The sequence below is a fragment of the Gopherus flavomarginatus genome, chromosome 4 (assembly GCF_025201925.1).
Source record: "Gopherus flavomarginatus isolate rGopFla2 chromosome 4, rGopFla2.mat.asm, whole genome shotgun sequence".
In the NCBI taxonomy this organism is placed as follows: Eukaryota; Metazoa; Chordata; order Testudines; family Testudinidae; genus Gopherus; species Gopherus flavomarginatus.
The window spans coordinates 1539790-1553600 of record NC_066620.1 but is presented as its reverse complement, the minus strand read 5'-3'; the positions used below and the strand labels follow the sequence as shown (position 1 = coordinate 1553600).

Sequence of the window (13811 nt, the reverse complement as noted above, 5' to 3'; positions counted from 1 at the left end):
AGCACTCAGAAGAGAAGCTGAGGAGACAGTCACGAAATAATGAAGAGGAGGCTATTCAGAGATATGTGGAGGCAAGAAATGGTTCAGGGTTCATACAGACACAGATTATCTTTAATGATAGGGTAACATATTTAGACTTACAGATTTTAAGACCAGAAGGGACCATAATGATCATTTAGTCTGACCTAATGCACATCAGGCTACTAGAATTTTAATCAGGCTAATATGTTTTTATATGAATTTTGGTTTATGCTAGTTCACTGTTCCAAGCTGCCCACTCATTTCTCAATCCAGTTCACCATCTGGGTAAGATAATGATTTAAAAAAAAAAAACAATGGTTTGCCGAGCCACTAAATTTAGTCCCCGCTAGCATCTGCTATTCTCACAAACATCTTCCATTTTCTGCAGAGGCAGAACACCTGGCCACGTGACTTAAGAGAGACACTCCCAGAACAAGCTGCCTTGGTCTTCAACATTTCAGGTTGCTTTCAGCTCTCTAGAGAGTGCACAGCAGCCCTTCAATGAAGTTCACTGGACATGCTTTCATGTTATTGTATACTGTCTTTAATCCAGATGGGCACCTGTACTGGTGAAAAACAGGGCCAGCTCCATTTTTTTTGCCACCTCAAGGAGTGAAGTGGGGGGGGGGAGATAAAGCCGCGCTTCATTGTTCGGCGGTGTCATGGTATAATCCCCACTCTGAACCTTAGCGTTCAAAAGATGGGGTACCAGCATGAATTCCTCTAAGCTCAATTACCAGCTTAGTACTTGTAGCGCTGCCACCAACCAGGAATTCCAGTGCCTGGTACACTCTGGTCCCCCCAAAACCTTGCCTGGGGACCTCCCAAGACCCAGACCCTCTGGATCTTAACACAAGGAAAGTAAACCCTTTCCCTCACCATTGCCTCTCCCAGGCTTCCCCTCCCTGGGTTACCCTGGAAGATCACTGTGATTCAAACTCCTTGAATCACAAAACAGAGAGGGAAATTCACCTTCCCCTCTCCTTCTCTCTCCCCCTCCCAGACTCTCCCTGAGAGAGAAAGTAATCCTAACACAGAGAGAAATTAACCTCTCTCTCCCCCTTCCCTCCTTTCTCCCCACCAATTCCCTGGTGAATCCAGACCCCGTCCCCTGGGATCTCACACCAGAATAAAAAAAAAATCTTAAACAAGAAAAGCTTTTAATTAAAGAAAGAAAAAACAGTAAAAAGTATTTTTGTAAATTTAAGATGGAATATGTTACAGGGTCTTTCAGCTATAGACACTGGGAATACCCTCCTAGCCTAAGTATACAAGTACAAATTAAAATCCTTTCAGCAAAATACAAATTTGAACTCCTTCCAGCCAAATACACATTTGCAAATAAAGAAAACAAACGTAAGCCTAACTTACCTTATCCACCTAGTACTCACTATTCTGAACTTATAAGAGCCTGTATCGGAGAGATTGGAGAGAAACCTGGCTGCACGTCTGGTCCCTCTCAGAACCCAGAGAGAACAACAACCAAAAACTAACAGCACACACAAAAACTTCCCTCCGTCAAGATTTGAAAGTATCCTGTCCCCTGATTGGTCCTCTGGTCAGGTGACAGCCAAACTCACTAAACTTGTTAACCCTTTACAGTCAAAAGAGATATAAAGTACTTTTGTTCTATTAACTCCTACTATCTGTTTATGACAGGCGGCAATTCAGCGGCGAGTCCTTCACTCCAAGGGGGACTCGCCACAGAATTGCCGTTGAAGATCCGGACGTGCCGCCCCTTTCCATTGGCCACCCCAAGCACCTGCTCCCTTAGCTGGTGCCTGGAGCTGGCCCTGGTGATAAAGTCAATGGGAGCTGCATATGCAGATTAAGTATACGGTCCTAAGCATGCAAACTGCATTAATAGACAACAGAATGTGAGTAGTTTTCAAAATCACCTCAGGGAAGCAGAGACTTAATTGCGACAAAAACAAAAGTTGAAACTCCTCTGTCTGTATAGGGTAGCACACTGATAAAGTAGAGATGCTTCAGAGAAGAGCCATGAGAATGATTAAACGATTAGAGAACATGCCTATAGTGACAGAATCCAAGAGCTCAATCTGTTTATTTTAACAAAGAGAAGATTAAGGGATGACTTGATTGCCATCTATATGGAGCTACATGGGGAATAAATATTTAATAATGGGCTCTTCAATCTACCAGAGAAAGTTCTGACATGATTCAATGGCTGGAAGTTGAAGCTAGACACATTCAGACTGGAAATAAGGAATAATTTTTTAATGCTGAGAGTAATTAACAAGTGGAACAATTTACCCAGGGTTGTGGTGGATTCTCCATCACTGACAATTTTTAAAACAAGACTGGATGATTTTTTCTAAAAGATCTCCTCTAGTGATTATTTTGGTGCAGTTCTCTGGCCTGTTATACAAGAGGTGAGACTAGATGATCACAATGGTCCCTTCTGGCCTTTGAATATATGAACGAACCTATGAATAACGTAAGTGGAACAACGTAGATGGCAGTAGAATGGACAGTAATGTGTCTTTGTGTTTTGCCTGGTTGCCTAAGCAATGCAGAATTGCAGTAGCTGCATACCTATTACTATATTTGTCTCCTCATAATGGTCTCATTTTCAGAGCTGTTGAGCAGCACAGCTCTCATTTACTTCAGTGGAAGCTCTGGCTGCTCAAAGTCTCTGAAAATCAGGCCATACATTCACTTAAACAAAACAACTTTGGCATCTTGGAGCAGAACTGCAGTAACTACTTGATGTTTCAGAAATTTCTAAGCTGCAAGGATAAACACTGCATTTATTTTACATGTATGAGAGCAGAGACAGAATGAAATATACCAGAGAGACTAATCTGAACAGTATATTTTACAAGAATGTGATCAACAACTGGGTCATGCTCCTTACAATGTATAATTTCATTACAGTATGACATTATTTGGAATGGCGTTACAGGGGTTCATTGTCACAAGAACAAAACCACAATCCAGTTCCTTGTAGAAAGAAACCCAAAAGCAATGAATAAGAACAAATGCACTATTCACACTGCTCGTCCATGTGACACATTGGGTTAATAGCAGAAATGTTCCTCTAACAAACAAAAAAAAAGACAACACTGTGCACGTCACAGATTGCAATTTCTCATACATTTCCTTCAACATCTGTATTGTGGAGAACAGACCAGAACTGATCTCACCTTGGGGTAAGATATTCAGGGCCGCTTTGGGGCGGGGGGCAAGTAGGGAAATTTGCCCCAGGCCCTGCAGGGGCCCCATGAGCCCTAGCCGAGAATCCCTTCCCTGGCTAGAGGCGCCTTTTTAATTTTTACTCACCTGGCGGCGGTCTGGGTCTTCGGCGGCACTTCAGTGGTGGGGGGCCCTTCAGTACTGCCGAAGACGCAGAGCGAGTGAAGGACCCGCCACCGCCACAGATTCGGAGCACCACCCGGGGAGTACAAGCGCCGCAGCGGGTGGCTCCTTTTTTATGTCCGCTCCTCCGCTTTGCCTCAGGCCCCCTGAATCCTCTGGGCGGCCCTTAAGATATTGTCACGTTTCACAAACAAAGCAGGTCTAAGCATGGTTTAGTGCTTGGATTGAAGAACTCCAAGAGCAACCCAGCTTGCTCCAGGATATGGTACTGGTAAAGGAGCTAGCGTGAGCCAAGTAGCCAGAGGGGTAGGGAAGCCTCTGGGGCCCCGTGAAGGCAGCAGGAGCTTCAAGCTGCTGATGCCATCACAGCCCAGGAAACAACAGCCCTGGGCCACGGCAGGGAGATCACATGTGAGGAAAACTCTCTCCTAGGTTCTGAAATTCATTGGATCTTGGTGTCTGTGGGTGTAAAATCTCTGATCTCCCCTAGCACCACACTGGTACGTTGGGGTCAGTACTGACTCAGACAGGAAAGTACCCTCTAGTAACTCACCCACCTCATCTCTGCAGCACAGTGCTCCCTATCACCACATTAGGTCCAGGGATGGCTTCAGCATTTTGTTTGACAGAAGCTCATGATATTTTGCATCCAACCATTAAAAAGAAAAATTGACTCTGTTCTACTCTCCCTTGCCACTCTTCCACTCGCCAGCAAAAACTAACTCACTCTTGTCTACACAGACCACACCGCATTATGAATTAATATGGCCAAACCACACAACCTTACTAAGGATAGGTTTATACTATGGAGACTAAGCCAGCACAGTCCAGTAGTGCAGTTGCAGCCTACACCCACTCACACAGCCTTCAGCCTGCAAATTCGCTCCCAGCTAAATGCATGAGCACTCTGATCAGTCATTCATGAATTATACATGGGGAGACACCTGCAAATTCTTGGTCTCAGCCTTGTCCCCCCAGAAATGTGTGTCTTGTTCATTAATGTGCTGGACAGGGCAAGCTCACAGGAAGTCCCTCATTTCATCAAAGGGAAATGCTACATGCTCCACCCTTGTTATTCCAAATGGAGTTTCCCACACTAGCCCAAACACACTGGTTAAGATAAGTTAAATAACTACAGAAAGATAGATTTTAAGTGATTACAAGTGATGATGCATACAAGTCAGGATTGGTTACAAAAAAAAATAAAAGAGTAAAATGGAGCTAATACTTAACAAGCTATGTGAACTTAAAAGCAAAGACTTTATCTCACCATATGCTGCAATAAATTTCACAGGCTGGGTCTCCTTTCAGCCTGGGACCCCTCCCCTTAGTTTAGTTCTTTGAGAGTCGTTGATGTCATGAGCAGAGATAAAGGAGGAGAGAGGTCATTTGTGTTGTGTGTGTCCTCCATTCTCATACCCTTTCCCCCACCTTGAGGATTACCACTGCCCACACTGGGGTGCAAGCAACAAGTAGTCTCTTGTGGATGTGAGGGTTGAACTGTCCCTGTGATTAAATGTAAATTTCTTATTCACACCTTCCTGTTACTGGAGAATGGCGGCTTAAGCAAGTGATAGCTCTTTAACACCTGGCTGAGGTGTCAGTGTGTCTTTGTTTCTGGAAAAACTGGTTTGGGCCTGCTTTTCTTAACGTTGGAGCATGTTATAACAATGCTACACAGCAGAATCTTATAACTTTACATACAATGTTGATACACGTATTTTACCAGGACAATAATGTTCAGCAGATTATGAATTTTCAAATGATACCTCACAAGGCATACTTTGTACAAAAATATATCCTAGTCTTGTAAAAGTGGTCAACATAATAGTATAGACCAGCAGACGTGGGGTAATCTGCCCCTTACATTAGGTCTCACCCTGATCTTTAATAGCTATAGATTGCAAATAGCAGCTGTCTTAAATCTGAAAGCATGTTTAATATCCCTTCCAAGACTTTTGTTAGCAATAAGTTTTTTAACTCAGAATATTCTTGTTATCCATATGAATGTCCAACTTTTTTCCCCTTAATCTTGCTATGTTCTTACTAAACCCCATTAACTTCCTGTGCAATGAGCTCCCATATTCTTTTTACATTTTGTTCCAAAAGGTCACATAAGAATAAATAATTCTATCTATAGTTCACTTTATGATGTTCTACACCAGTGTCACCAAACGGTCAATCACGATTAACTGGTCGATCCTGGGGACTCTCCTAGTCGATTGTGATCTCCCGTGGTGTGGCTGGGCTGCCGCTAAGGCAGGCTCCCTGCCTGCCACGGCCCCACACTGCTCCTGGAAGTGGCCAGCATGGCTCCATGAAGGAGGGCAGGGGTCTCAGCATGCTGCTCCTGCCTGCAAGCACTGCCCCCGCAACTTCCATTGGCCAGGAACGGGGAGCTGTGCCAATGGGAGCTGAGCAGGCAGTGTCAGCAGAGAGGGGACACAGTGGTGCATTGTCCCCTTCCAGGAGCGGCATGAGGCCGGGCAAGTAGGGAGCCTGCCTTAGCCTTATTGCATCACCGACCAGGAGCCACCCACAGCAAGTGCCGTCCAGCAGGAGGCCACACCCCAGTCTCCAGTCTCCTCCCAGAGCCAGCATCCCATACCCCCTCCTGCACCCCGAACCCCCTCCTGCATCCCAAGCCCCAGCCCTGAAACCCCTCCCAGAGTCAGCACCCCAAACCCCTTCCTACACCCCAAGCCCCTGCCCCAGTCCTGATCCCCCTCTTGCACCCCAAGCACTAGCCCTGAGCCCCCTTCCAGAGCCAGCACCCCAATAAACCTCCTGCACTCCAACCCCCTGCCCCAGCCTTGCCCCCCGCCCAGGGCCAGCACCCACACACCCTCCTGGACCCCAACACTCTGCCCAGGGCCGGCTCTAGAGTTTTCGCTGCCCCAAGCAGAGCACCGAATTGCCGCTGCGGGCGGTGGGGGCAGTCCGTGCACCCTTATGGCGGCAGGCACGTTTCTGTGGCAGTGGCAGTTTGGCAGCAGCTTCTATGTTTAGCTGAAGCCACCCCCGACAGCTAAACACAGAAGCTGCCGCCGAATTGCCCTCACCACGGAAACGCCTGTGCCAGCTTGGGGGGAAAACAACAGGGACTGCCGCCACTTGCAGAATGCCGCCCCAAGCCCTGACTCTGCCCCAGCCCACAGCCCCCCTCCTGCACCCAAACTACCTCCCAGAGCTTACACCCCTCATCCCCTCCTGCACCCCAATCCTCTGCCCCAGGCTCAGCCCACAGCCCCCTCCCACACTGTAAAAAGAACAGGAGTACTTGTGGCACTTTAGAGACTAACAAATTTATTTGAGCATAAGCTTTTGTGGGCTACAGCCCCACTTCATCGGATGCATGTAGTGGAAAATACAGTAGGAAGATATATGCTTAATGACTGAGCTTGAATGAGTTAATAAGCATTAGGACACATTTACAGAACCTTAAGCTCTTTTTTCCATTGACCTATTAACTTTACATCCCCTTTGCACCTTAAAGGCACAGAAAAGGAGGACAGATCCATGGCTGCTAAGCCACTATTACTCTGCCACATTGTCCCTTCTTGGACATGGGGTCCATAATGGAAAAGACCTGGAGGGGAGGTAGCTATTAGAAGGTGGGGCAGCTGGAATCTACAAGGAAGAAACTTAAATGATATCCCAGTCAAACATCTAAAATATTCCTATGCAGAGGGAAGGCAAGAGAAGCCGTCTAGATCTATGGAGGGAGTGACAAAATAATAAGGAAGCTTAGGACATGTGGTCAAAAGCGCCTTGAATTCAGGACATCAAAGAATGGGTTTATGAAGAAAGAGTATTAGATTTTTGAGAAAGTCAAACATTTAGTGAGTATGGTGTAAAAAGAGGAAACATTCATATTTACCAATCTAAGAGAAAGCTGGGGAAATCTTAAAGACACTCCAGTTTATGGCACAACAGACTGCAGTGCCTCTGAAAAAGCCGATTCCAAGAGTTAAGAGCTGGACAAAGAGGTTTCATAACAGGGCTGCTCAAAGCTCGGTAGTTAATAAAAAAAACCTGTACTAGAAATGAGAAAGGGGGAGGCAGCGAAATTCAGAGAGTCAGTTGCAGTCTGCAGAGAGAAGATAAGGACAGCAAAGGCAAATGAACTCCTGCTAGCAAAAGGGGCTAAGGGGAATATGAAGGGGTTTTACAGATGTAAAAAGGAGAAGACCCAGGAGACAACAGGTCCATTAATATATGAAGATGGAGATAAAATTAATGATGACCCCAAAAGGAATGAGATTCTGAACGCTCTTCTCAAAAATGTGTCTTGTAGCAAGAAAAACAGAGACAAGAAGTTTGAAGAATTAGTTGAAATGAAGGATTGACACCAGCACAAAACTGGAATAACGGTCTCACAAAATGTTACTTGAAAAATGAATTGCTACTAGCCTGGATAACAGCATGGCTAACTGGCCATAAACAGTTACATGTCCGTTTGGGAGAGGGTGCTAGTGGCTTACCTCAGGGACCAGGGCTAGGTCTGGTCTTATCTAACATCTGCAATAACGATCTGGGAGAGGAAGTAAGCAACTTGTTACCCAAACCACTGTCTCTAGTCTCAGGCTCCTTCTAAACCACACATACACTCTTCAGTCTCTGGCAGAGGTGAAGGAATTGGGGGGAAATCAATTCAATTTTTAAAAAATTAAAAACTGACTCTGTAGGAGTTGAATCTATAACTGAAGAGCCACACTAGCAACACTCAGATGCCCTCCGCCAGGGTGCTGCATGGCTAGCCTATTCTTTCATGGAATTTGACGTGGCACTATTAGGAATATTAGCAGGAGGGAGCTAACATGCATATTCCTGCCTGCTAAGAAGCAACAGCACTGCTCACGCAGCTGGCTCCGTGGCCATGGGCCTGGTCTAAAGCCCACTGAAATCAATGGGCCTCCAAGTTTTCCATTGATTTCAAAGGGCTTTGGTTCAGGCTTCTACATGGAAGCAGCACGCCAGACGGAAGCAGGCTGCTGGGATCATTGTCACTTTCTTCTTTGAAAAATGGTTTGCTTTCCTTTTCTTCTGAATGCTTGACAAATGCTGTGCAAGCTCTCCGAGCTGGCCCCATTAATCACAGCAACATCTGCTGGCAAAAGCAGGGAAAACTTGAACTCAGCCAGCAAGTCACTATCTGAGCCAATGCTCCTGTTAAAATCATAATCTAATAAATGCAAACGTTTTTCCTCTTCTCTCTACGGCACCTCTGTTAAAAACTCCTGAATCACATTTTTCCATTCCTTCCCCTCCCAGAGACAGAAGCAACAAGGTCCTCAAAGCCCACCGCCCAACACCTGGAACAAACGGCTGACAGAGCCACCAGTGCCAAGGGTTCCTGGAAAAGCTGGCTGTTATCAGCGTGTAGCTGTGTTCTCACCATGGCTATGAATGTTCTTCTATCTTACTGAAACATTTTCCAGTAACTCTGGTGTGATCTTTAACTACAGCAAGATCATCTACAGCTCTCTAAAGGAAAGAGGCTAGTTATTTTCACATAAGAGACTACATCAAATACCCTTTCTGTATGTGGTATCTTGCAAAATAAATGTATTTAGATCATTTTCCTAACAAATCTGATCCCATATATAGTCACACTACAGTAGTTTGGAATGTTATAACACTAACTTGTTAGTTTGAATCATCTTTAGGCACAAGCTACACAAGCCACCTTCTTGGGACCTGAACTTTTGAACCCAAGCTGGCTCAACAACTCACATGCTGACCGCATCTTTCCATGCAGCAGCAAAATTTGAGCTGAAGGAAATTCACCACTCAGCCCGTTCCTCCACTTTGAAATAGGGCATGGATGGGAATGTAATACACAGCCCAATTTCCCCATTCGGGAAATACACAGCCCAATTTCCCCATTCGGCTGCCAGTAATTGCCTGAGGATCCACAGATTATAGTCTTGGCTTGAGTCCCATGTACAAAGTTAATAAAAGGAAAAACAACCTGTTAAATATTTGTATTAGGAGGGTAACTCTGGTTACTAACCCAACTGCCCTCTGACACTGTTTTTCTTTTACCTGTAAAAATTGTAATTGGTTATAAATCTTTTTTTCTTAGGCACTAAAAAATGTAACACTCCCAAACATCATGGCATTTGTCAAAGGCAGGTGTCATTATAAGCAAAGTGTTGCAGAATTATCCCACATCTGTTCTTAGGAACATTACAATAAGTTTTGGACTCTACCAGGGCAAAATTCTGATTTCACATGTGAGTGAATTCAGTAGAAGCAATGTGTGCAGAGCTTTACCCTAAATGATCAAACTTTGCAAATGCAGTGGGTCAGGTGAATACATTTTTAGTACAACATCAACTGTTGGGTATTTTCAAGTTAGATCACTTAAAATAATGCCCCCAAATTTGCCAGTACAGAATGGCACCACAAATTAGCCTTCATTTGTTTTAGAGTCACTACAGTGAAGCTAAAATGCCTTAAATTTTTAATAATGCATAACAGCTCTGTGTTACAGACCTTTGTGATCAGCAAAGACAAATTGAAATGGAAATAAATACATATTTTTATTTACTTAAAACTAACTAGGTCATGATCAGACTACACAAACACACAAGTGAGCAGGAGGGAATGAGAACAAATGCTGACATCTGTTTTCAAACTTTATCCATAAACATTTGAGCCAATACACAAGAATGTTCTAATGTTTCCCCATCACAAAAGGGATATAAACATGGCCTAAGAAGTGGATTCATTTAGAAGTTCTAACGAGAATTCGCAGATATTTTTTGGTCAGCTCTACTCCCTTTTACTTTGTATGAAGAACAAAACCAAAACCCCAGTTTTACTGAAGTGCCACCAGGAGGCTTTGCTCTAAATTTACAAGTTACATGAAAAACAGTTAAACTTATGACTCATCCCAATGGTCGACAAAAGGATTCAGCCAATTAGCAAAGCAATGTCTGTTATACATGCATCATCAGTGAGCTGGTCATTCTGACCTCATGTAGACAGGATTTAAAGGTGTGAAGTTAATATATTTGAGCTAACTCATTTTAGAAGTCTAGTGTAAAAAAGGACCCCTATGGGAAATTCTGGCCCCATTTCAGCCAATGGGAGTTTTACCATTGACTTCAATGGGGCCAGGAGTCTACCCTCTGCCATTAACCTACACTGAGCTGGTCGAGTTAACAAGACATTGATTCAACCTACTTAGCATGTGTTAAAAGCAGTGCCTTCCCTACACTAGACTTTTATAACCTGTTTGCTAACAAGTGCTAACATCACATCTTTAAATCCTAATCTATACAAGGCCTTTGAAAATGAACATGCAAGGTGCTGAGCACTCTCTGTACCCAATGATCTCCATGGGAGCTGAGGGTGAAAAACACCTGATCGGATTGAGTGCCTTACCCCAAACATGCACTTGGACAGCTGGATCTCACTTCACTGGCTTCCCTCCCCAGTGAACATCAACCTGTTTCTCTCTTGCTCTAACAGCTAGCTTCCTCAGACAGGCTGTTGCCTCTGACAACCAGCTTCAGACATGTCCCAACAATGCTTAGTTCCTTTACAGCCCTTTCCATCCATGTACCTAAAAGTGCTTCAAAAGACGAACCTTATTATCCCCATTTTACAGATGGGGAAACTGAGGCACAGAGCAGCTCAGTGACCGTGCAAGGGCTAAAACCCAGGTCTCCTAACTTTCAGTCCAGTGCCTTGTCTACTGCACCACACCGCTTCCCCGAGGAAGCAATGCTCTCCAGTGGCCTAACGGACAGGACATGATCACCGAGAGATCACTTATAATTCCCATCCTCTGTTTCAAATTCATCACTCTGTCTTTTGTTCCTACTCTCCTAAGTTATCTTGCTTGTTGTCACCTGCTATCTCTGGTCGCTCAACAGTGACAGCTTGTCCCTCCTAGCAAACAGTTGGGCGTGGGCTAAGGCCCCTCTTCAGAGGAGTCAATTCATCTTTATGGCAGTTAGTTTTATTAGATGATATAGGACCATTTAAATCTAGCTGGTAAGGGCAGAGATGAAAGTCTGCACAAAGCTGTTTGTTTTAGCCCATTCCTTCATCGATCTTTTCAGATATAGAAACATTTGAATTAACTTCCAAGAAAAATGTACTTACCTCGGTTGCTATAATACAGTCAACTTTGCTGATAACATTCCCTTTTGCATGCCTGACTCTGTATCTCCTCATGCTAACTGGAATGCAGGCTACAAGCTACAGCCACAGTAGAGAGACCATGTTTGCTGTGGTGCCTGCCTTAGTTCAAAGTGGGATAAGGAATTGGTAACGTTAGGCTGGATTGGACATTGCAATCCAGCCTGAGTAAAGGCCAGCGTGTCATTGCACTGCTCGAAGAGCAGAGTCAGGAACAAACTGTGATTCTGAGAACCCCAATTCAGTTCCTCGCTCCACAGGTGAAGTAATCTGTGCCAGCCCTTTTTCTGGTGCAATTTACTTCCCTATCTGTGCTGGCCAGCACATCGGGATGGGAGTAGAGCCAAAGCTGTGCCCACCCCTCCCCTCTGCCTACCCATTCCCTGCCCACCTGAGTGAAGAAGAAGTGTCCTTCCCTCCCAGGCACAGACTGGCAATCCAGATAGGTGCTTATACTATGTTTAGGCATCTTATTCAACTCATGACTGAGCCCAATAATCCTTCTCTCCTATAATGTTTCTATTTTAGAACACCAACAATTATATAGCACTTCTCACCTTCAAAGCACTTTACAAATATGAACTAGTTAATCCACATACCACCTGTGTGAGGGAAGAAGTATTACTGTTCCAGCTTTATAGCAGGGGAAAGTAAGAAAGAGGTTAAGGGACTTGTCCAAAACTAGCTGGCAAGCCAGTGGCAGAGCTAAGATGATTATGACTGCACATATTTCTAAGGCTCTCAAAACCATTAATGACACATCTAAATACTATTAAAAAGGGCCACATTTTCTCCTACTGTCACTCAGCCACAGCCACATTACTTCAATAGGGAGCATAAGAAGAACATAAGAACATAAGAACGGCCGTACCGGGTCAGACCAAAGGTCCATCTAGCCCGGTATCTGTCTACTGATAGTGGCCAATGCCAGGTGCCCAGAGGGATGAAGCTAACAGGCAATGATCAAGTGATCTCTCTCCTGCCATCCATCTCCATCCTCTGATGGACAGAGGCTAGGGACACCATTCTTTACCCTTCCTGGCTAATAGCCATTTATGGACTTAGCCACCATGAATTTATCCAGTTCCCTTTTAAACACTGTTATAGTCCCAGCCTTCACAACCTCCTCAGGTAAGGAGTTCCACAGGTTGACTGTGCGCTGTGTGAAGAAGAACTTCCTTTTATTTGTTTTAAACCTGCTACCTATTAATTTCATTTGGTGACCCCTAGTTCTTGTATTATGGGAATAAGTAAATAACTTTTCCTTATCCATTTTCTCCACATCACTCATGATCTTATATACCTCTATCATATCCCCCCTTAGTCTCCTTTTTTCCACGCTGAAGAGGCCTAGCCTCTTTAATCTCTCCTCATATGGGACCCTCTCCAAACCCTAATCATTTTAGTTGCCCTTTTCTGAACCTTTTCTAGTGCTAAAATATCTTTTTTGAGGTGAGGAGACCACATCTGTACACAGTATTCGAGCTGTGGACGTACCATGGATTTATATAAGGGCAATAATATATTCTCAGTCTTATTCTCTATCCCCTTTTTAATGATTCCTAACATCCTGTTTGCTTTTTTGACTGCCTATGCGCATTGCGTGGACATCTTCAGAGAACTATCCACGATGACGCCAAGATCTTTTTCCTGACTCGTTGTAGCTAAATTAGCCCCCATCATATTGTATGTATAGTTGGGGTTATTTTTTCCTATGTGCATTACTTTACATTTATCCACATTAAATTTCATTTGCCATTTTGTTGCCCAATTACTTAGTTTTGTGAGATCTTTTTGAAGTTCTTCACAATCTGCTTTGGTCTTAACTATCTTGAGTAGTTTAGTATCATTTGCAAACTTGGCCACCTCACTGTTTACCCCTTTCTCCAGATCATTTATGAATAAATTGAATAGAATTGGTCCTAGGACTGACCCTTGGGGAACACCACTAGTTACCACTCTCCATTCTGAGAATTTACCATTAATTCCTACCCTTTGTTCCCTGTCTTTTAACCAGTTCTCACAATCCATGAAAGGACCTTCCCTTTTATCCCATGACAGCTTACTTTATGTAAGAGCCTTTGGTGAGAGACCTTGTCAAAGGCTTTCTGTAAATCTAAGTACACTATGTCCACTGGATCCCCCTTGTCCACATGTTTGTTGACCCCTTCAGAGAACTCTAATAGATTAGTAAGACACGATTTCCCTTTACAGAAACCATGCTGACCATTGCTCAACAGTTTATATTTTTCTATGTGTCTGACAATTTTATTCTTAACTATTGTTTCGACTAA

General features: G+C 44.1%; 1 protein-coding gene across 3 annotated transcripts in view; it reads right to left on the bottom strand.

Moving 5' to 3' along the window:
* The window catches only part of ACSS1 (acyl-CoA synthetase short chain family member 1), a 74536-nt gene that overhangs the window by 40092 nt on the left and 20633 nt on the right, over positions 1–13811 (bottom strand). The gene's annotated exons all lie outside the window — the stretch shown is intronic.